This window comes from Protopterus annectens, chromosome 4.part0, assembly GCF_019279795.1.
Source record: "Protopterus annectens isolate FY-2018-M chromosome 4.part0, PAN1.0, whole genome shotgun sequence".
NCBI lineage: Eukaryota > Metazoa > Chordata > Ceratodontiformes > Protopteridae > Protopterus > Protopterus annectens.
This window is the reverse complement of record NC_056733.1, coordinates 862,408,747-862,432,248: the sequence shown is the minus strand read 5'-3', so window position 1 is coordinate 862,432,248 and position 23,502 is coordinate 862,408,747.

Here is a 23,502-nt window from a genome sequence, read left to right as displayed (position 1 = left end):
AGTAGGTGCCATAGTAGGGGTCATGGTGCCGACAGACTACTCACGATCTCGAGGATGGGTCGGCTCCAATTGAGTCGAGGACCATAGGGTAGACTCTGGAACCTGGTATGATCTACCAGTGGAACCGAAGAAGCTGGAACTGGGATAGGCGTTAGCATCGAGGGCTCCAAAACCTGTGAGGAGGTTGAAAGAGGAATATATGATGGAGTCTGTGAAGAAAATTCCTCGGCTCTGGGTGGGAGAATTTAGATGAAGTAGGAATTCCTCTGGCTGCCAGCAGCTGATCCATGAGTCTCACTACATTGAGCTCCGAAAGGCTCCTGGTGGAGCGAGTTGAAATCCCCAATGGAGAATCAAACCATTCAAGAAAAGGGCTCAAGTGTTGCCCCAGAAATGGATCTACAGATGGGGAATATCGGGTCTTAGCCAAGGTTTTGACCTTTGGCACCATGGTCAAAGGACCAGAAAGTTGCGTGGGGGTGACCTGTATTGGAGAGACTATTTTTGGTGCCAAGGGTCTGTGGTACCATAGAAGTGGTCAGTACTGAAGGTGTTGAAGACATAATTGATTCTGTAGCTAAGGCCGGCAACATGGATGGAGTTTTAGGCTCCGGTGTAGAGGTGGGTGCAGAAGTCAATTTTGGTTGTTTGGATTTTGGTTCCATGTGGGACTTAGCAGATTTAGATTCACTAGTATGAGGAGAAGATGGCATAGACTGACTCCTCTTCTTAGGTTCCTTCTTAGGAGGGGTTGAGACCTCTGCCCCAGATAATGCCTCTGAGAAAGGGGTTTTCAAGAGACCCTTTAAAATTAACTTAATTTTTCTTTCTGTCAAAGTGCGGGCACTAAAGCCCTTATATAGTTCGCACTGGGGTTGAACCTGCAAGTGTGGAACAGCAAGACAATAAACACAGGTTAAATGTCCATCAGAATTAGGCATTTTCCTGCCACACTTATCACACTGTTTGAAACCTGTTGTCCCTTTCTTATCAGCCATTATAACAACTGGTCTAAAATTCAATATGTTAAGCAACAAAAGGAACAGCATCAAGGGAAAGGCCCTGTCAGAATAGCCGTACAGATGAAAAAACAGGCACCCACACACACACACACACACACACACACACACACACACACACCACAGTCAGGAAAGGAAGACTAATTTTATTTATTTATTTTTTTTAATTACCAACGATGTTAAAAAAGAATACCCAACGGGTAAAGGGAAGGGGAAGGGAAACAATACCAGTGATGGTATTAATAACTACCACAAAGGTAAGGGAGGGGCCTGTACCACCAATAGTACAAAGTAATACCAAAAAATTGGTAAGAAAATCGGGAAAGTCACTCAAACAGACAGAAAAGGTAAGCAAATTATTAGTGACTAATAGAGGAAGGATTAGAGGGAAAAAATCCCAGAAGTAGAAGAAATAGTATCAAAAAATATTAGAAAATTTATACCACTTAGATGGAGAGCTGGCCTGATGCATCTTGGCACTCTACACAGCAAACAAGATCTAAGGAGATGAAGAGAGGGGCACTATGGGTTAGCTTAGCTTGAGAGTTTTTGGCTGGTGCGAGCTTGTTATAATGGCCAAGTCGGTTCCAAGGATGGAACTGATACCCATTCGTCATGAATGAACGAAGATTAACAACTTCAGATGTAAACATACCATAACAGTAGATGTTCAAATGGTCACTGCTGCAGTAGTTGCTCCATCACTTCCTCCATCCCTCTTATTTGGTATGTTTTTTCAGGGCTGTAGCCTCCTTCTCTGAGTTGGCATGAAGAATCTGAAGGCCTTGGTACCCAAATCACTCTTTTCCTTCAGCTCTGTAAAAGCTGATTTAACAGTTTGGGCATATGGAAAGTGCCCTTAAGCTTTGGCGGCTGAACAGTTGTTATATCCTTAGCAGGATATAACACATATAGTTTAGGCTACTACACCACTGAGTAATATGATGGACATCAACACAATGTCTCTTAGGGATAGCTTACTTAGCCAAAGGCTATTGCTTCAACACAGGACATATCCCCCTAACACACTATCCCCATCTCCTTTACAAGTCTCTTCTCTCTCAAAATTCACTGAAGATCGATCCACTTTGGAAACTAATGTATATATTGTACATTGCATTCTGCGTGATTGTACACTGCACTGTGCGTGTTCACCAGAATGTATGACACAGTTTTTTTTTTCTGTGTGACTAGTCTGAACTACTCTGTTATTGCTTATATTTCTGTATTGTTTGTTTGTGAAATGTTTTGTACTTCACCAGGGCTGAGCCTTAAATTTTACCCTGGTAAACAAAATAAATAAATAAACATATGAGCGATACTTAGACTCTACAGCCATCAGTAGTGATTTGTGATCACCATCATCATCATCATCATCATCATCATCATCATCACCATCACCATCATAATCATCATCACCATCATCATCATCATCACCATCACATTATCATAGTCAGCCCCCTTTTCCCAATTTTTTGCATGGTGTCATGTCACTTGTTGCCAGTACTCTTTTGCTACTCTCCTGGTATTTTCAACAGTCATGCCTGATTGTCACTGGACTTATCTTAAGCAATTCATCTCTTTGCTGGACTCCGTCATTTCCTCATGCCTTTTTCCTGTCTGTCCCAAATCTTCATCACAAGATTGTCTTCTGCTTTCCTGCACATGTGCCCAAACCACCATAATCTGTTCTCCTTGACCTTCTCTGCAATTAGAACTAGTTTGGCTTTTACTTTTATGTCCTCATTTCTTCCTCTCTCCCACAGTGTTCATCCTACCACCTATCTAAGGCACTTCACCTCCATCACCTCTAGCTTCTCATCTGTACCTTGCAGCAGTACTGGCCACACCACTGTTTTGTACACCTTACTTTTCAGCTTCTTTGACATTCTTCTGTCATATACTACACTTGACACTTTATGCCAGTTAGCTGCATACCCTCTGATTCTAGCATTGACTTCCTCATTCAGGCTTCCCCTTCTCCTCAACCACCCCTCCCATATACTTGAAGCTTTTAACCTGTTCCACTATTTTCCCTTCTAGCTCAATTCTTAGCTTCTTCTGATTTCACACATGTGACCATGACAACTGTCTTGTCTGCACTTAGTTTCATTGTGTGTGCCTTCAGTGTTGCATTCCATCCCCCTATCATCATCATCATCTTCTTTCAGCTGTTCCCATTAGAAGTCGCCACAGCGGATCACCTGTTTCCATTTCTTCCTGTCCTCTGCATCTTGCTCTGTCACACCAACCACCTGCATGTCCTCTCTCACCACATCCATAAACCTTATCTTAGACCTTCCTCTTTTCCTGTTACCTGGTAGCTTCATCCTTAGCATCTTTTTCCCAATGTACTCAGCATCCCTCCTCAGCACATGTCCAAACCAACATAATCGTGCCTCTCTGGCTTTGTCTCCACACCTTCCAACCTGGGCTGACCGTCTAATATACTTATTCCTGATTCTGTCGACCCTCGTTACACCCAGTGCAAATATTAACATCTTTAACTCTGCCACATCCAGCTCTAACTCCTGCCTTTTGGCAATGCCACTGTCTCCAACCCATATAACATAGCTGGTCTCACTACCCTCTTGTAGACCTTCTGGTACTTGCCTGTCACAAATCACTCCTAACACTCTCCTCCACCCACTCCATCCTGCCTGTACTCTCTTCTTCACCGCTCTTCCACACTCACCATTACTCTGAGCTATTGATCTCAAGTATTTAAACTCATCCACCTTCACCATCTCTACTGCTTGCATCCTCACCATTCCTCTATCCTCCCTCTCATTCACACACATATATTCTGTCTTAGTCCTGCTGACCTTCATTCCTCTTCTCTCTAGAGCATATGTCCATCTCTCCAGGGTCTCCTCCACCTGTTCCCTACTTTCACTACAGATCACAATGTCATCTGCAAACATCATAGTCCATGGGGACTCCTGTCTGATCTTGTCTGTCAACCTGTCCATCACCATTGCAAATAAGAAAGGGCTCAGAGCTGATCCTTGATGTAACCCCACCTCCACCTTCCATCCCCCTATAATATGCTGAATTTCTTGTTCAGAAACTGACAGTAATGCCACATCACCTGCGTACAGCAGCCTCGTTGATCTCTTCCTTCTAAGCTGTTTGTTAATGTAGCCCATCACCAGTATGAACAGCAGTGGGCTCAGAGCTGACCCTGATGCACATCCACTTCCAATGTCAACCCCCTCTGTGAGTCAGAACACTGCTCATACTAGTGTTATTGGGTCCTTGTACATAGCCTGCACTAATTCTACCAGTGTTTCTGTGACTTTGAACCATCTCAGGCTGTCAAAACGAGCTTTCTTGGCACCTTGTAATATGCTTTATCCTAGTCTTGGAATGTCCGATTGGACTCTTTCCTCATCTCTAGCTTCTTCTCTGCTATCTGTCTCACTACAAATGTTGAGTCACTTGTACTGGATCCTAATTAGAACTGCTTATCTCCCATCTTATTTTTTATTACTCTGTATATTTGTTTATCAATCACCCTCTCCAGAACTTTCAGTGTGACAGGAGCTTGATACCCATATACTGCCCACAGTTGTGAATGTTCTCTTTGTTCTTGTACACTGGCACTAGTAAGTTTATTCTCCAGTCGTCTGGGATATGCCTTTCTCTCCATACTACTATGAGTACCCTCAGGAGCAAATGTCTCTCACATTTCACCCAACATTTTGATCATATCTGCTGTGACTTCGTCTGAGCCTGCTGCTTTCCCTAACTTCATTTTTCTTAGTGTTGTTCTCAGTTCTTTTACATTGGACTCCTATTCCTCTTTCATTGTAGGCTGTGTCTGGGGCAGGGCAGCTTCTGTGGGGTTTTCTTCTTTCAGAAGGTGCTGGAAGTTCTTCCATCTGCATTTGATGTCCTGTGGACTGGTGAGCAGGTTGTTGCTGGCATCCCTTATGAAGTGTATCTGATAACTATTTTCTTTATCTTTCTATGCTTGCCTTGCAACCTGGTAGAGTTTATTTGTGCCATCTGCTGAGTCACATTTCAGTAGCCGGTAGTGTTCCTCTGATGCCTTGTTCTTTGCTATTGCAACTGCTCTCTTAACCTCTGTTAGCCACCTGATATTCTTTCTTAACCTGATCTGTCTTTCCTATCTCCCAGTTTTTCCTGCACTCTTTTTTTGATGACATCCTGGACTTCTGCATCACCAGCTTTCCTGATGTACTTTATTTCCATATCTGGCTCAGCTGCATATCATTCTATAGTCCTCACACATTCTATTTTGAGGTGTTGACATTCCATATCGTTCCATAGTCCTCACACATTCTATTTTGAGGTGTTGACATTCCATATCGTTCCATAGTCCTCACACATTCTATTTTGAGGTGTTGACATTCCATATCATTCCATAGTCCTCACACATTCTATTTTGAGGTGTTGACATTCCATATCGTTCCATAGTCCTCACACATTCTATTTTGAGGTGTTGACATTCCATATCATTCCATAGTCATCACACATTCTATTTTGAGGTGTTGACCTTCCATATCGTTCCATAGTCCTCACACATTCTATTTTGAGGTGTTGACATTCCATATCGTTCCATAGTCCTCACACATTCTATTTTGAGGTGTTGACATTCCATATCGTTCTACAGTCCTCACACATTCCATTTTGAGGTGTTGACCTTCCATATCGTTCCATAGTCCTCACACATTCCATTTTGAGGTGTTGACCTTCTTCTTCTTCACTTCTTATTTTTATTCTTCGTTGGCTGCTGCAGCCCTGAGTATTTACTTAAACTGTTGTGCTTTCTCTCTAGTAAACTTCCAGGTCTTCAGCCTTGTGTCTGTTGACCTTAGAGCCTTCTCTGACCACTACTTGCAGATCATTGTGGCAACCAAAGGTTTATGCTGTGGGCTGACTGTTTCACTGGGGATGACTTTGCAGTTGCTGATTCTACCTCACAGCCCTTTCCTTACTAGGAGGAAGTCTACTTAAGTTGCATCTTGTATGTGATGTCATGATCATCTCTCTTGCTGAACCATGTGCTGGCAACTATCAAGCCATTTGGCAAACAGAATTCTTAGAATGGCCTCTACTTCATTGTTTCTGCTGTCCCTCCCATGTAGACCCAAACAGTCCTAATATCCTGTTCTGTCTATCTTAATATATGCATTCAGATCCCCATTAGCAACACCAACTCAAGTTGTCCTGCTTTATCTAGTAGGTAGTGCAACTGTTGCCTGAAAGCACTATTTTCCTCACTATCACAACTCTGCTGTAGGGCTTAGGCTGAGATTATGAATGTTGCCCTATCCTTACACTGGACTCTGATTGTGAAGAATCTGTCACTAATTCAGATGACATCCCTTACTGTCTTCTGAAGCCTCTTTCTCACCACAATTCCCACATCTTTTCTAATCTGTCACCCCTGAGTAATAGATTATGGATCCCATGCCAAATGGCTTTGCTGAACTGCCCTTCCATTTTATTTCCTGGATACAGAGGATGTCCAGCCTTCTCCTTAACATTATATAATCCACTTCCAAACTGTGTCCTCTCACTGAATTCATACTGAGTGTAGCAATCCTTAGTTCGTGTTCTGCAGGTTGATTTATTCCATGCCCAGCTTTTACTCAGCAGAGCTATCCCAGGTTACTGTGTCTGGGCAATAGGACCCAGCCAGCCATGTAGCTTATTAACCCAGGGCTGCTAGCACACACTGGCCAATAGGGGCACATATACCCCTCCCACAATTTGCATGGATCCCTGCCATAGGTCAGAGTAGGCTGGGTCCTCACATTTTTGGCGACATTAATCAGTGCGACCAAATCACCTACAGCCAATTTCTTTACATCATCTAGTGACTATCTCTGACACAGCACAGTCCTGTTATGTGTTCACCTATCTAGAAGATATTGTGCACCACAGATGAAGCCAAAAGCGGTTGGTCTATACAACTTCTCTCATGACTGGCACCATTTAGACTCTGTGCTTTCGCCCACAACTCCATTCTTGGGTGAGTTTGAGATGGAAAACCCAGCATGTTTTTTTTTTGAGAGGTGGGAAGAACCCCACAGAGAAATATGGAGAACATGCAAACTCAGCACAGGCCGGAGATCAGGATCAAACCTTGTACCTTGTGCATGAGAGTAGAAAACCTTAATCATTATGCCAGCTGTGTATTTGATACAAAGTGGTATATGCATAGTTTACAGTGAAAACATATTATATAGGCAATGCCAGCACAAATTCTTATGTTTCCTATGATTACACACACATTATATGCCCCCAAGCTGCATGATAACCAAAACATACACTACAGGACTATGTCCACATGCACATATTAAAAACTATTCAAACACCTCCCCACTGCTACAGATGTCAGTGAATTTTGTGTTGCACTAGTATACACATCTAAAACACTTGCAATGTATAATGTAAAGTGTACATTCATCCAAATACTGGTTCAAAGGTGCACAATCACAATGCCTTACATATGTGCAACCATAAGAGTTATCATACACTCAGTGTGATGCATGTAAACTTAAATATACCATACAGACTGGTCTGAAGATGTTACTGGGTAAAGCACTCAGTGATACCCACTAAAACAAAACACTTACTTTGATGGGATCAACATTAAACTGGTTAAAACATCAGTTATCTGCACATCCTAAATATTAATGCAAATTTAGCTGCACCCATACAGTTTCAGGAGTATACAATTACTACAGAAGCCTGGCTGGCCCAGTCTGGGGGTCCATATGACTTAAGGCCTGCATGCCTAACTATCATAATCAGTCAACAAAAAGCATTCTAGGCCTTAATACATCAGTGGATTTTTGCATTTTTGAACCTGTAAAACACAGATTTATATGTTGTCTATCAAGATTTACTACAGACAGTTCAACAATTTTGTAAACTTGTATCACATCACATGCATTCTAGTAAGTAAAAGCACAGGAATATACACAGCAGTACTGCATTTACTGAATCCAGGTGGCAACTCAGCTGTGACTTGCCCCTACCAGAACCACATGTCACTGGGCTTTCTTTGTGCCGGGTCATCAAAACAATAGCACACCTGCACACTGGTATGGTGGATCCCTATTCCCTGGTAGAAGCCAGTGGCCAGATCCTCCCGTTTGTCAGTACAACAAAATAAATTCTTCCATGGTCCAAACAGCTGAACAACATAGTAACTGAGTAAGAAGAACATTATCAAGGTCTGTTGAAAGAGGTGTCCATCAAACATCTTTACATCAAGATGTATTTACATTACTTATACAGCTGAAGTACTCCAAGGACATAAAGACATAGCACGTATATACCAGTTGTGTTAAGCATCAGGTCTTAAAGGATGATAAAAACTGCAGAGCTAACAAGTCCATTATAAAGACACATCACTTAAGAGGACATATTTAGATCAAGCAATGCAAATTCAGATATGTGTGTCAAACCACACAAAGGAGTTTGTGAACAGCTACAAAACCTTGATTATTTTGCCAGTTAGGTAAGTAGGATGCTACACTGTACTGTTCACTTACCCTCAATTATATTTTATTTATTTATTTGTTTGCTTTTTAACAAGGTAAGTGAACTAGTCCAAAGATCATTTTCCAGCCACGACCCCAGCCACATAGGGAAAGACACAGTATACAACATAATGTACACACAGAAGCTAAAGATAAATATAATATATAGGCTGTAAACTAGAAACAGTCAAATGAAAAAAATGAACATGTCACATGTAATATATGGGCTGTAAACTATAAACATTGAAATGAACATTGAGCTAGAGACAAACATGAGATAGATTTTTATAAGCAGAAGCATGGTACTTCTGACAGTAGAATAAAGCAGTCTACAGGTCACAAACAGGAGTAGAGGTAATGCAATCAGCGTGATGCAAATATATATATAGGTTCATAGGTTCATAGGTTCATACTAGGCTATCTGCCCGAGGGCATTTACAAGCCTAGCCCATAGTTTTGTGGCTTACGCCACCCCTTTAGTATGGGGAACTATACCCATTATTTTGCTGTGCCTCTGTTGAGCAGTGACACTGAGGTAATCCCTGGGGTATATCTGTGATCTCCCATCCATTGGTCAAGATTTCTCTTGAACAAGGCCAGCGATGCTCTGCCTCATACCGGGATTTTATTCCACAGCATAGGGAGTCTTTGGGTGATGAAAAATATAAAGCTAAGTAGAAAAAAATGTTTTTGAATATGCTTTGCATGTATAGATGATTACAGTTAGGAAGTGTGTAGATAACGAAGAAGTCATTAAGAAGGAGAGAAAAAAAGAAAATATTTTACAAATATGAGGTAAACTTAACACAAAGGAAACAGTTGAGCAAATATAGCTTGTTAGTAGGTTAATATATTTCCATAATACTTCCGTTTAAATTAAGCCCATTAAAAATGAAAGATATATATATATATATATATATATATATATATATATATATATATATATATATATATATGTGTGTGTGTGTTGTGTGTGTATATATATATATATATATATATATATATATATATATATATGTGTGTGTGTGTGTGTGTGTGTATATATATATATATATATATATATATATATATATATATGTGTGTGTGTGTGTGTGTGTGTGTGTGTGTGTGTGTGTGTGTGTGTGTGCATATATGTGTGTATATATATATATATATATATATATATATATATATATATATGTGTGTGTGTATGTGTATATATATATATATATATATATATATATATATATATATATATATATGTGTGTGTGTGTGTGTGTGTGTGTGTATATGTGACCATAAGCAAATCACCCTTGACATCCACATCCCACCCCCACCCCCCAGTAAGGAAACCTCCTTAAAAAACTTCTCCAAAGCCAACTTCATGCTACTGAAGTCAGAAGTGACAAATTTCATGACACCCATGCAGACAGGATCTGAAAGTTCGACTGCAGAATCCTACACTAAGGCACTGTACGAGTACATCCACTCGTGCATGAATTGTGCCATCCCAAATAGAACCAAGATACTGTTCTCTAAAAAAGGAAGCCAATTTGGTGGTCCCCTGCTATAAACAAACTATACAACAGAAGGAAGAAACTGTTGCAGAAAAGAGGAAAATCCCAGGATGCAAAAAACTCTCTCACCAGCCTCAGTAAGAAGCTGAGATCCAGCATAAAATTCTCAAAAGCTAGTTACAAAAAAGACAACCACAAGGCATTCTATAGTCATGTCAAGAATCTAAATGGCAATACTCAGATCTGCTCTGAGCTACAACAGAATGGCATTAAATATACTGATCCTAAGGATTGTGCCAATATCCTGGCAGATTGATTTAGTGCCAACTTCACCCCCCCACCCCCTAAAGGGCCCATCTCAATACCAAAAGATTGCCAAATTCCGGTAATCATGGCCACACAGGTAGAAACCGCACTCTCCAAAGCTAAGAATACAGCATCCACGGGGCCAGATGACATCCCAGGCTGTGTACTACATGAACTACAAAATGAACTGGCACCTCACCTAAGTGTCATGTTTAATCATAGCCTCACCTCAGGCTTCATGCCCACTGAGTGGCGCACAGCTACAGTTATCCCACTCCACAAGGGGGGCTCCGCCTTGGATTTTTGGAACTACCGTCCCATCAGTCTGACAAGCCTGATCTGCAAGGGCATGGAACGCATTATCATGGAACTTATAAACAACGACATTGGCAATCTTGAAACACTGGACCCCACCCAGTTTGGGTTTGTGAAGGGCCGATCTTGTCTCTTGAATCTGATTGACTTCTTCGAATCAGTCTCCAGAGCTGTGGACGAGGGTAAGGCGGTCCACACAGCCTATCTGGACCTCGCCAAGGCCTTTGACACCATCCCCCACTCTGGAATCATAGATAAACTTATTAAGCTGGGCATAAATCCCTATGTCACTCGATGGGTTGCCAACTGACTTACTGACAGAACCCAGACTGTAAAAGTAGCCGACTCCAAATCCAGCTCCAGACAAGTGACAAGTGGAGTACCTCAGAGTTCAGTCCTGGGACCACTCTTGTTTGGCATCTACTTCTCTGAAGTAAAGGCCAACACTAAGGGACTCTGGCTAACAAAGTTCGCAGATGACTGCAAACTGGGAGCCATTATTGAATCCCCAAATGATGTGGATATTCTACAAAAGGGACTTACAGAAACAGATGCCTGGTGCCAGAGCCATGGGATCAAGCTTAATGCCAAGAAATGTATAGTTATCCCCTTTGGAAAAAAACATGTACCCATGAATTACCACATAGGTGGTAGGACACTAAACATCAAAAGTGTGATGAGAGACTTAGGGACACAGGTGGACAGTGGTCTCACATTCGATAACCACATCGCCACAACAGTCAGGAAATCCTTCTATGTTGTACACCTCATTACTAAGGGCTTTTCATCCAGAAAAAAGGAGGTCACTGTCCCACTGTACTCATCCCTCATTAGACCCATTATAGAGTATAATGCCCCGTTTGGTATGTACCTCACAAGACATCTGCAACAGCTGGAAAGGCCACAGACATACCTCACTAAAAGAATCACATGCCTAAAGCAGATGCCCTATTCTGACCGCCTAAAAAAACTTCAGTTATACTCTGTGGCATATCGTCTACTCAGAGGCAATCTCTGCTTAACATACAAGGCCATGTCAAACCCTGAGCTGTTGGACATGCTCCACTTAAAGAAATCCCAATCCCTCAGAGCCACATGCTCCAGGGATCTAAACCTTGTCATCACAATGAGCAAAACATGCTGGAGGGATAGGTTCCTGACCCAGAGACTCCCCATACTCTGGAATAGACTGCCCATACATGTCAAGCAGAGCACCTCATTGGCCCTCTTCAAAAGAAACCTTGATGATTGGATGGGAAATAGGAAATTCACCCCAGGGATCATGTCAGTCACCCTGCTAGACAGGGGTCCAGAGAAGTAAATATTGTGGGAAGAAATATCCAGGGAATTGTTATGGCTAGGCTTGTATAGGTCCTAGGGCCAATAGCCTAGTACCAACCTATGAACCTATGTAACTGGCCTAACAGAAACTCCATTCAGTAACCAAGCACTGCAGAAAGGCATGACAAGGGTATAGTCTAATGCTTCAATGAGCAGAGCTTCTGCTGGTACATACTATGTTCATATATGATTTCACATGCTGGTATCATTTACAGATATGCACAGCTGTCCACATAACTGTTACTACATGCAGGATTGAAACAGTACTGTATCATTACTGAAACAGACAGCAGGAAAATTCAGCACAGTAATATATATCAAGAGTCAGCTATGTGTATGTTTTCATTATTCAGCTATTCTATGGCTATCGTCATGGGCTCAGAGAATGGCAACACAAAACACTGCTAAATGGAAGGAAGTGATGCATAAGAAAGCTCTGAAAATAAAAGGAAAAGACTGGATTGACCTAATTTGGGGGTCACATTCTAGTGTGCTGTCTAAGACAAGTATAGAAGACTTGGCAAATAAAATAAGCAGGCTGTTTTAAAAGCAGGAATTTAAACAATGGTGAGAGGAAATCCTTCTTATAGCAGCCGAGGTAGATGAAAGGAGAAAGAAACAGAGGCATGAAAGTGTAGACACCTTGACACTAAGTATAATAAACTGGGATCAAATGCTGGAGGGACAAATAATATTAATTTTAATAAGGTCAATGATGGGTATTACCTACTGTAGAGGGCATTAAGAATAATGATAAAAAAACTTTATGGATAAAGGAAGATAACGTAGAGTGACCATGACCAGAACTATAAAATGGGTTACAGAAAAAAGGAAGCAGAAAAAGGCAGAATAAGGGCTAATTTCTAAACTTTATAAAGTGATTCAAGAAATAAGTACAGATGCTGTGGAAGTGAGCAAGTGGAACTGGGCAAACAACATGAATATGGAAATTCTACAGGCTAAGTAGGTGGAGATATGCGAAATATCTAAGATAGCCATAAAGGGGAGAAAATTCAGGATATTTGCTTGGAAATGTCTTCACAAATATTTTACACCCCTGGCCAAGATTGGGAAGGTATGCCCAATGGCAGAAGTATATAGCTGGAGATGAAATACAAATGCCTGTGGTTACTGGACAGTATTTTCTGGGATTGTGCAATGCTAGATAGTTTTAAATGAGACTCAGAAGAAGTAAAAAAAAAAGGAAATTATCTGGGGATGTACTGAATATTGCTTATATTTCACTGGATTATAATGTAGAGGGGATAGTGAAAAAGAGCCAGAAGAAACTATGGTGAATTATAATGCTGATAGTAAAAAAAAAAATCATAAGAAGAAGATGGAAACCTCAGGTGCCCCCAGCAATGGAAGTTGTAAATGCACTGGTGGAGCACTTAAGAAAAGATGAACAGGAAACCTGTAAAACCTTTAAATAGCAGTTTTACTTCAGTGCTTGCTGGTAATCTTGGATTCAAAAATTCAGTGAGGAAGAAGGACGGGCAGGAAATGGGGGAAGATGAAACAGTAGCAACAGTAAGAGAGTCAACAGGTAGAGAATTGTAAAAGGGACCCATATTACACGAGGGAAAGTCCTGTCCTTTCCTCTGGGTTGGTAGAGAATTGTAAAAGGGACCCATATTACATGAGGGAAAGTCCTGTCCTTTCCTCTGGGTTGCTAGAGAATTGTAAAAGGGACATATATTACACGAGGGAAAGTCCTGTCCTTTCCTCTGGGTTGGTAGAGAATTGTAAAAGGGACACATATTACACGAGGGAAAGTCCTGTCCTTTCCTCTGGGTTGCTAGAGAATTGTAAAAGGGACACATATTACACGAGGGAAAGTCCTGTCCTTTCCTCTGGGTTGCTAGAGAATTGTAAAAGGGACACATATTACACGAGGAAAAGTCCTGTTCTTTCCTCTGGGTTGCTAGAGAATTGTAAATGGGACACATATTACAAGAGGGAAAGTCCTGTTCTTTCCTCTGGGTTGCTAGAGAATTGTAAAAGGGACACATATTACACGAGGGAAAGTACAGTCCTTTCCTCTGGGTTCCTAGAGAATTGTAAAACGGACACATATTACATGAGGGAAAGTCCTGTCCTTTCCCCTGGGTTGCTAGAGAATTGTAAAAGTGACACATCGATATCTGTGCAGTAACAGAAACCTGGTTCAGGGCTCCCGAGAGCACCCCAGCACTACCAGGTTATACCTCATACCATGCTTTTCGGCCCTAAAACTTGGACCCAACCACAAAAGGAGGGGGAGTATCGATATTCATCAAAGATACCCACATCTCCAGGTTGGTGGAAAAGTACAAAGCATCAGAGACTATCCATGTGCAACTAACAGTGGGTAAAACTGCCTTCCAGTTTATAGCCTGCTACAGACCACCCTCCCAAACCCAGGAACCCCACTCGGCCTTCCTGAGAACACTGGAAAATATGAAGGTCTCTCCAAACGCCATTATATTGGGCGACTTCAACTACCCAAACATAGACTGGGAGCATTACTCTAGCTCCAACACCCTAGCCCAAAGGTTCCTAGAATTTATAAACTCAAATGCTATGGAACAACTTGTTACCACTCCCACAAGAGGGGAAAACATACTGGACCTGATCATCACCAACATGGGGACTCTATGCTCCAGACCAGAAGTGTATCCCTCACTGGTAAGATCAGACCATAAACTAATCTCACTGGATATTCACATCCCGACCCCACCTCCTGCCCAGAAAACCACAGTGAAAAACTTCTCTAAAGCAAATTTCACACTCCTCAAAACTGAGGTGGAATCCTTCAAAGCCCCCGGGCCTGTGGAAAATACGCCCAGACCGCAGAATCCTTTATAAACGCATTCTATGAACACCTTCAGGAATGCATGGATCATGCGATCCCAAATAAAACCAAGACCCAATCCTCCAAAGGCAGACGTCCTGTCTGGTGGACCCCAGCCATAAACAAACTATACAATAGAAGGAGGAATCTACTAAATGATAGAGCAAAATCCCAAAAAGGGAAGGCATCACTGATCAGTATTATCAAAAAACTACGGGCACACATAAAATTGTCTAAGGCCAGCTTCGAGACAAAAATTGCATAGGACACTAAGGATAATCACAAGGCTTTCTTTAGTTATGTTAGAAACCTGGGTGGTAATTCCCAGATATGCTCAGAATTAGTCAAAAATGACAAAAAATACACCGAACCCACAGACATTGCCATCATCCTAGCAAACTTCTCCCCCCCCTCCCCACCAAAAGGGCAAATATCTATCCCAGCAGAGTGCTGCCCCCCTGACATCTCAGATGTTCAGGTAAGAGCCGCCCTCTCCAAAGCAAAAAACACAGCATCAATGGGACCAGATGGTGTGCCAGGCTGCGTCCTACATGAACTCTAAGAAGAGCTAAACCCAAACATAAAACTACTGTTCAGTCTCAGCCTTACTACAGGATATGTGCCCAAAGAGTGGTCCCTCTCCCTAAAGGTGGTGCCTCAATGGATCCTGGAAACTATCGCCCCATAAGCCTGACTAGCTTGGTCTGCAAAGCTATGGAAAGGATTATCATGGACCTCATAAATAAAGATATTGGGGACCTACAAACACTGGATCCTACCCAGTTCGGCTTTGTTAAGGGCAGATCCTGCCTCTTAAACCTGGTTGATTTCTTTGAAACAGTCACCAAGGCCATTGAAGAGGGGAAGGTGGTCCACACAGCCTACCTGAACCTCGCAAAAGCCTTCGATACAATACCCACTTGGGCATTATAGATAAGCTCACCAGCTTAAATATAAACCCCTATGTCACTAGATGGATTGCAAACTGGCTCAAGGACAGAACCCACATGGTTAGAATTGCTGGAGCCATGTCAGACTCCAAACCAGTTACAAGTGGTGTCCCACAAGGCTCAGTCCTGGGACCTCTCTTGTTCGGTATATATTTCTCGGAGGTACAGGCCAACACGGAAGGACTGTGGCTGACCAAGTTCGCAGATGACTGCAAACTGGGCGCCATAATCGACTCTCCAGCTGACACAAGCATCCTCCAAAAGGGCCTCATAGAAACAGACAACTGGTGCCAGAGCCATGGCCTCAAGCTAAATGCCAAAAGTGTATAGTCATCCCTTTGGCAAAAACAAAGTGCCCACAAATTACCACATAGGTGGTAATCCATTAAGTACAGAAGAAGTAATTAGGGACCTGGGGACCCAAGTTGATAGCAATCTCTCATTTGACAACCACGTGGCCAAAGTGGTTAGAAAACCATTTTATATAGCCCACCTAATCATGAAGGGATTCACATCTAGATCAGGGGAGGTCATCGTGCCTCTTTACTAATCCCTCATCAGGCCCATAATTGAGTACAATGCCCCTTTGGGATGTACCTTACCAGACACCTGCAGCAACTGGAAAGACCCCAAAAGTACCTCACCAAGATGATCAAAGGGCTCAAACAGATGCCATATGCTGCCCGGTTAAAGAAACTCCAGCTCTACTCAGTGGCATACCGCCTGCTCAGAGGCGATCTGTGCCTGACGTTTAAAGCCATGTCCAACCTGGAATTAATGGACATGCTGCAACTCAGAAAATCCAAATCCCATCGAGCTACGCGCTCGAGAGACTTGAACCTCAGCACTGAAATAAATAGGACATGCTGGAGGGACAGATTCATAACCCAGAGGCTCCCTTCACTCTGGAATAAAATCCCAGTCCAGGTTAGGCAGAGTCCCTCATTGACTCTCTTCAAGAGGAATCTTGATGAGTGGATGGGAGATCGTAGGTTTACCCCGGGTATCACTTCTGTGTTACTGTTAGACACAGGCACAGTATACTAACCTCGAAAAAGGGCATAGCAAAATAAATTTAAAATGGGTGGCGAAAGCCAAACACATTCTGGCTAGGCTTATAAGTGCCCTAGGGCAGATAGCCTAGTATGAACCTATGAACCTATGAACATATTACATGAAGGAAAGTCCTGTCCATTCCTCTGGGTTGCTAGAGAATTGTAAAAGGGACACATACTACACGAGGGAAAGTCCTGTCCTTTCCTCTGGGTTGGTATAGAATTGTAAAAGGGACACATATTACACGAGGGAAAGTCCAGTCCTTTCCTTTGGGTTGCTGGAGAATTGTAAAAGGGACACATATTACATGAGGGAAAGTCCTGTCGTTTGCTCTGGGTTACTAGAGAATTGTAAAAGGGACCCATATTACATGAGGGAAAGTCCTGTCCTTTCCTCTGGGTTGCTAGAGAATTGTAAAAGGGACACATATTACATGAGAGGAAGTCCTGTCCTTTCCTCTGGGTTACTAGAGAATTGTAAAAGGGACACATATTACACGAGGGAAAGTCCAGTCCTTTCCTCTGGGTTGCTAGAGAATTGTAAAAGGGACACATATTACACGAGGGAAAGTCCTGTCATTTCCTCTGGGTTACTAGAGAATTGTAAAAGGGACCCATATTACATGAGGGAAAGTCCTGTCCTTTCCTCTGGGTTGCTAGAGAATTGTAAAAGGGGCACATATTACATGAGGGAAAGTCCTGCCCTTTTCTCTGGGTTGCTAGAGAATTGTAAAAGTGACCCATATTACATGAGGGAAAGTCCAGGCCTTTCCTCTGGGTTGCTAGAGAATTGTAAAAGGGACACATATTACACGAGGGAAAGTCCTGTCCTTTCCTCTGGGTTGCTAGAGAATTGTAAAAGGGGCACATATTACATGAGGGAAAGTCCTGCCCTTTTCTCTGGGTTGCTAGAGAATTGTAAAAGTGACCCATATTACATGAGGGAAAGTCCAGGCCTTTCCTCTGGGTTGCTAGAGAATTGTAAAAGGGACACATATTGCACGCGGGAAAGTCCCGTCCTTTCATCTGGGTTGCTAGAGAATTGTAAAAGGGACACACATATTACATGAGGGGAAGTCCTGTCCTTTCCTCTGGGTTGGTAGAGAATTGTAAAAGGGACACATATTACATGAGGGAAAGTCCTGTCCTTTCCTCTGGGTTGGTAGAAAATTGTAAAAAGTGACACATATTACACGAGGGAAAGTCCTGTCCTTTCCTCTGGGTTGGTAGAGAATTGTAAAAGGGACACATATTACATGAGGGAACGTCCTGTCCTTTCCTCTGGGTTGCTAGAGAATTGTAAAAGGGACACATATTACACGAGGGAAAGTCCTTTCCTCTGGGTTGGTAGAGAATTGTAAAAGGGACACATATTACATGAGAGGAAGTCCTGTCCTTTCCTCTGGGTTGGTAGAGAATTGTAAAAGGGACACATATTACACGAGGGGAAGTCCTGTCCTTTCCTCTGGGTTGGTAGAGAATTGTAAAAGGGACACATATTACACGATGGAGCATCCTGTCCTTTCCTCTGGGTTGCTAGAGAATTGAAAAAGGGACACATATTACACGAGGAAAAGTCCTGTCCTTTCCTCTGGGTTGGTAGAGAATTGTAAAAGGGACACGTATTACATGAGGGGAAGTCCTGTCCTTTCCTCTGGGTTGGTAGAGAATTGTAAAAGGGACACATATTACATGAGGGGAAGTCCTGTCCTTTCCTCTGGGTTGGTAGAGAATTGTAAAAGGGACACATATTACACGAGGGAACGTCCTGTCCTTTCCTCTGGGTTGGTGGAGAATTGTAAAAGGGACACATATTACATGAGGGAAAGTCCCGGCCTTTCCTCTGGGTTGCTAGAGAATTGTAAAAGGGACACATATTACAGGAGGGAAAGTCCAGTCCTTTCCTCTGGGTTGCTAGAGAATTGTAACAGGGACACATATTACATGAGGGGAAGTCCTGTCCTTTCCTCTGGGTTGTTAGAGAATTGTAAAAGGGACACATATTACACGAGGGAAAGTCCTGTCCTTTCCTCTGGGTTGGTAGAGAATTGTAAAAGGGACACATATTACACGAGGGGAAGTCCTGTCCTTTCCTCTGGGTTGGTAGAGAATTGTAAAAGGGACACATATTACATGAGGGAACGTCCTGCCCTTTCCTCTGGGTTGCTAGAGAATTGTAAAAGGGACACATATTACACGAGGGAAAGTCCTGTCCTTTCCTCTGGGTAAGTAGAGAATTGTAAAAGGGACACATATTACATGAGGGAAAGTCCTGTCCTTTCCTCTGGGTTGGTAGAGAATTGTAAAAGGGACACATATTACACGATGGAGCATCCTGTCCTTTCCTCTGGGTTGCTAGAGAATTGTAAAAGGGACACATATTACATGAGGGAAAGTCCTGTCCTTTCCTCTGGGTTGGTAGAGAATTGTAAAAGGGACACGTATTACATGAGGGGAAGTCCTGTCCTTTCCTCTGGGTTGGTAGAGAATTGTAAAAGGGACACATATTACATGAGGGGAAGTCCTGTCCTTTCCTCTGGGTTGGTAGAGAATTGTAAAAGGGACACATATTACACGATGGAGCATCCTGTCCTTTCCTCTGGGTTGCTAGAGAATTGTAAAAGGGACACATATTACATGAGGGAAAGTCCTGTCCTTTCCTCTGGGTTGGTAGAGAATTGTAAAAGGGACACGTATTACATGAGGGGAAGTCCTGTCCTTTCCTCTGGGTTGGTAGAGAATTGTAAAAGGGACACATATTACATGAGGGAAGTCCTGTCCTTTCCTCTGGGTTGGTAGAGAATTGTAAAAGGGACACATATTACACGAGGGAACGTCCTGTCCTTTCCTCTGGGTTGGTGGAGAATTGTAAAAGGGACACATATTACATGAGGGGAAGTCCTGTCCTTTCCTCTGGGTTGTTAGAGAATTGTAAAAGGGACACATATTACATGAGAGGAAGTCCTGTCCTTTCCTCTGGGTTGGTAGAGAATTGTAAAAGGGACACATATTACATGAGGGAAAGTCCTGTCCTTTCCTCTGGGTTGGTAGAAAATTGTAAAAAGTGACACATATTACACGAGGGAAAGTCCTGTCCTTTCCTCTGGGTTGGTAGAGAATTGTAAAAGGGACACATATTACATGAGGGAACGTCCTGTCCTTTCCTCTGGGTTGCTAGAGAATTGTAAAAGGGACACATATTACACGAGGGAAAGTCCTTTCCTCTGGGTTGGTAGAGAATTGTAAAAGGGACACATATTACATGAGAGGAAGTCCTGTCCTTTCCTCTGGGTTGGTAGAGAATTGTAAAAGGGACACATATTACACGAGGGGAAGTCCTGTCCTTTCCTCTGGGTTGGTAGAGAATTGTAAAAGGGACACATATTACATGAGGGAACGTCCTGCCCTTTCCTCTGGGTTGCTAGAGAATTGTAAAAGGGACACATATTACACGAGGGAAAGTCCTGTCCTTTCCTCTGGGTAAGTAGAGAATTGTAAAAGGGACACATATTACATGAGGGAAAGTCCTGTCCTTTCCTCTGGGTTGGTAGAGAATTGTAAAAGGGACACATATTACACGATGGAGCATCCTGTCCTTTCCTCTGGGTTGCTAGAGAATTGTAAAAGGGACACATATTACATGAGGGAAAGTCCTGTCCTTTCCTCTGGGTTGGTAGAGAATTGTAAAAGGGACACGTATTACATGAGGGGAAGTCCTGTCCTTTCCTCTGGGTTGGTAGAGAATTGTAAAAGGGACACATATTACATGAGGGGAAGTCCTGTCCTTTCCTCTGGGTTGGTAGAGAATTGTAAAAGGGACACATATTACATGAGGGAACGTCCTGTCCTTTCCTCTGGGTTGGTGGAGAATTGTAAAAGGGACACATATTACATGAGGGAAAGTCCCGGCCTTTCCTCTGGGTTGCTAGAGAATTGTAAAAGGGACACATATTACAGGAGGGAAAGTCCAGTCCTTTCCTCTGGGTTGCTAGAGAATTGTAACAGGGACACATATTACATGAGGGGAAGTCCTGTCCTTTCCTCTGGGTTGTTAGAGAATTGTAAAAGGGACACATATTACACGAGGGAAAGTCCTGTTCTTTCCTCTGGGTTGGTAGAGAATTGTAAAAGGGACACATATTACACGAGGGGAAGTCCTGTCCTTTCCTCTGGGTTGGTAGAGAATTGTAAAAGGGACACATATTACATGAGGGAACGTCCTGCCCTTTCCTCTGGGTTGCTAGAGAATTGTAAAAGGGACACATATTACACGAGGGAAAGTCCTGTCCTTTCCTCTGGGTAAGTAGAGAATTGTAAAAGGGACACATATTACATGAGGGAAAGTCCTGTCCTTTCCTCTGGGTTGGTAGAGAATTGTAAAAGGGACACATATTACACGATGGAGCATCCTGTCCTTTCCTCTGGGTTGCTAGAGAATTGTAAAAGAGACACATATTACATGAGGGAAAGTCCTGTCCTTTCCTCTGGGTTGGTAGAGAATTGTAAAAGGGACACGTATTACATGAGGGGAAGTCCTGTCCTTTCCTCTGGGTTGGTAGAGAATTGTAAAAGGGACACATATTACATGAGGGGAAGTCCTGTCCTTTCCTCTGGGTTGGTAGAGAATTGTAAAAGGGACACATATTACACGAGGGAACGTCCTGTCCTTTCCTCTGGGTTGGTGGAGAATTGTAAAAGGGACACATATTACATGAGGGGAAGTCCTGTCCTTTCCTCTGGGTTGTTAGAGAATTGTAAAAGGGACACATATTACATGAGAGGAAGTCCTGTCCTTTCCTCTGGGTTGGTAGAGAATTGTAAAAGGGACACATATTACACGAGGGGAAGTCCTGTCCTTTCCTCTGGGTTGGTAGAGAATTGTAAAAGGGACACATATTACATGAGGGAACGTCCTGCCCTTTCCTCTGGGTTGCTAGAGAATTGTAAAAGGGACACATATTACACGAGGGAAAGTCCTGTCCTTTCCTCTGGGTAAGTAGAGAATTGTAAAAGGGACACATATTACATGAGGGAAAGTCCTGTCCTTTCCTCTGGGTTGGTAGAGAATTGTAAAAGGGACACATATTACACGATGGAGCATCCTGTCCTTTCCTCTGGGTTGCTAGAGAATTGTAAAAGGGACACATATTACATGAGGGAAAGTCCTGTCCTTCCCTCTGGGTTGGTAGAGAATTGTAAAAGGGACACGTATTACATGAGGGGAAGTCCTGTCCTTTCCTCTGGGTTGGTAGAGAATTGTAAAAGGGACACATATTACATGAGGGGAAGTCCTGTCCTTTCCTCTGGGTTGGTAGAGAATTGTAAAAGGGACACATATTACACGAGGGAACATCCTGTCCTTTCCTCTGGGTTGGTGGAGAATTGTAAAAGGGACACATATTACATGAGGGAAAGTCCCGGCCTTTCCTCCGGGTTGCTAGAGAATTGTAAAAGGGACACATATTACAGGAGGGAAAGTCCAGTCCTTTCCTCTGGGTTGCTAGAGAATTGTAACAGGGACACATATTACATGAGGGGAAGTCCTGTCCTTTCCTCTGGGTTGTTAGAGAATTGTAAAAGGGACACATATTACACGAGGGAAAGTCCTGTCCTTTCCTCTGGGTAGCTAGAGAATTGTAAAAGGGACACATATTATACGAGGGAAAGTCCTGTCCTTTCCTATGGGTTGCTAGAGAATTGTAAAAGGGACACATATTACATGAGGGAAAGTCCTGTCCTTTCCTCTGGGTGGTAGAGAATTGTAAAAGGGACACATATTACACGAGGGAAAGTCCAGTCCTTTCCTCTGGGTTGGTAGAGAATTGTAAAAGGGACACATATTATACTAGGGAAAGTCCTGTCCTTTCCTCTGGGTTGCTAGAGAATTGTAAAAGGGACACATATTACACGAGGGAAAGTCCAGTCCTTTCCTCTGGATTGCAAGAGAATCGTAAAAAAGACACATATTACACGAGGGAAAGTCCTGTCCCTTCCTCTGGGTTGCTAGAGAATTGTAAAAGGGACACATATTACATGAGGGAAAGTCCTGTCCTTTCCTCTGGGTTGCTAGAGAATTGTAAAAGGGACACATATTACACGAGGGAAAGTCCTGTCCTTTCCTCTGGGTTGCTAGAGAATTGTAAAAGGGACACATTACACGAGGGAAAGTCCTGCCCTTTCCTCTGGGTTGCTAGAGAATTGTAAAAGGGACACATATTAAAGTCCTGCCCTTTCCTCTGGGTTGCTAGAGAATTGTAAAAGGGACACATATTACATGAGGGAAAGTCCTGTCCTTCCCTCTGGTTTACTAGAGAATTGTAAAAGGGACACATATTACACGAGGGAAAGTCCTGTCCTTTCCTCTGGGTTACTAGAGAATTGTAAAAGGGACACATATTACACGAGGGAAAGTCCAGTCCTTTCCTCTGGGTTTCTAGAGAATTGTAAAAGGGACACATATTACATGAGGGAAAGTCCAGTCCTTTCCTATGGGTTGCTAGAGAATTGTAAAAGGGACACATATTACACGAGGGAAAGTCCTGTCCTTTCCCCTGGGTTGCTAGAGAAATGTAAAAGGGACACGTATTACATGAGGGAAAGTCCTGTCCTTTCCTCTGGGTTGCTAGAGAATTGTAAAAGGGACCCATATTACACGAGGGAA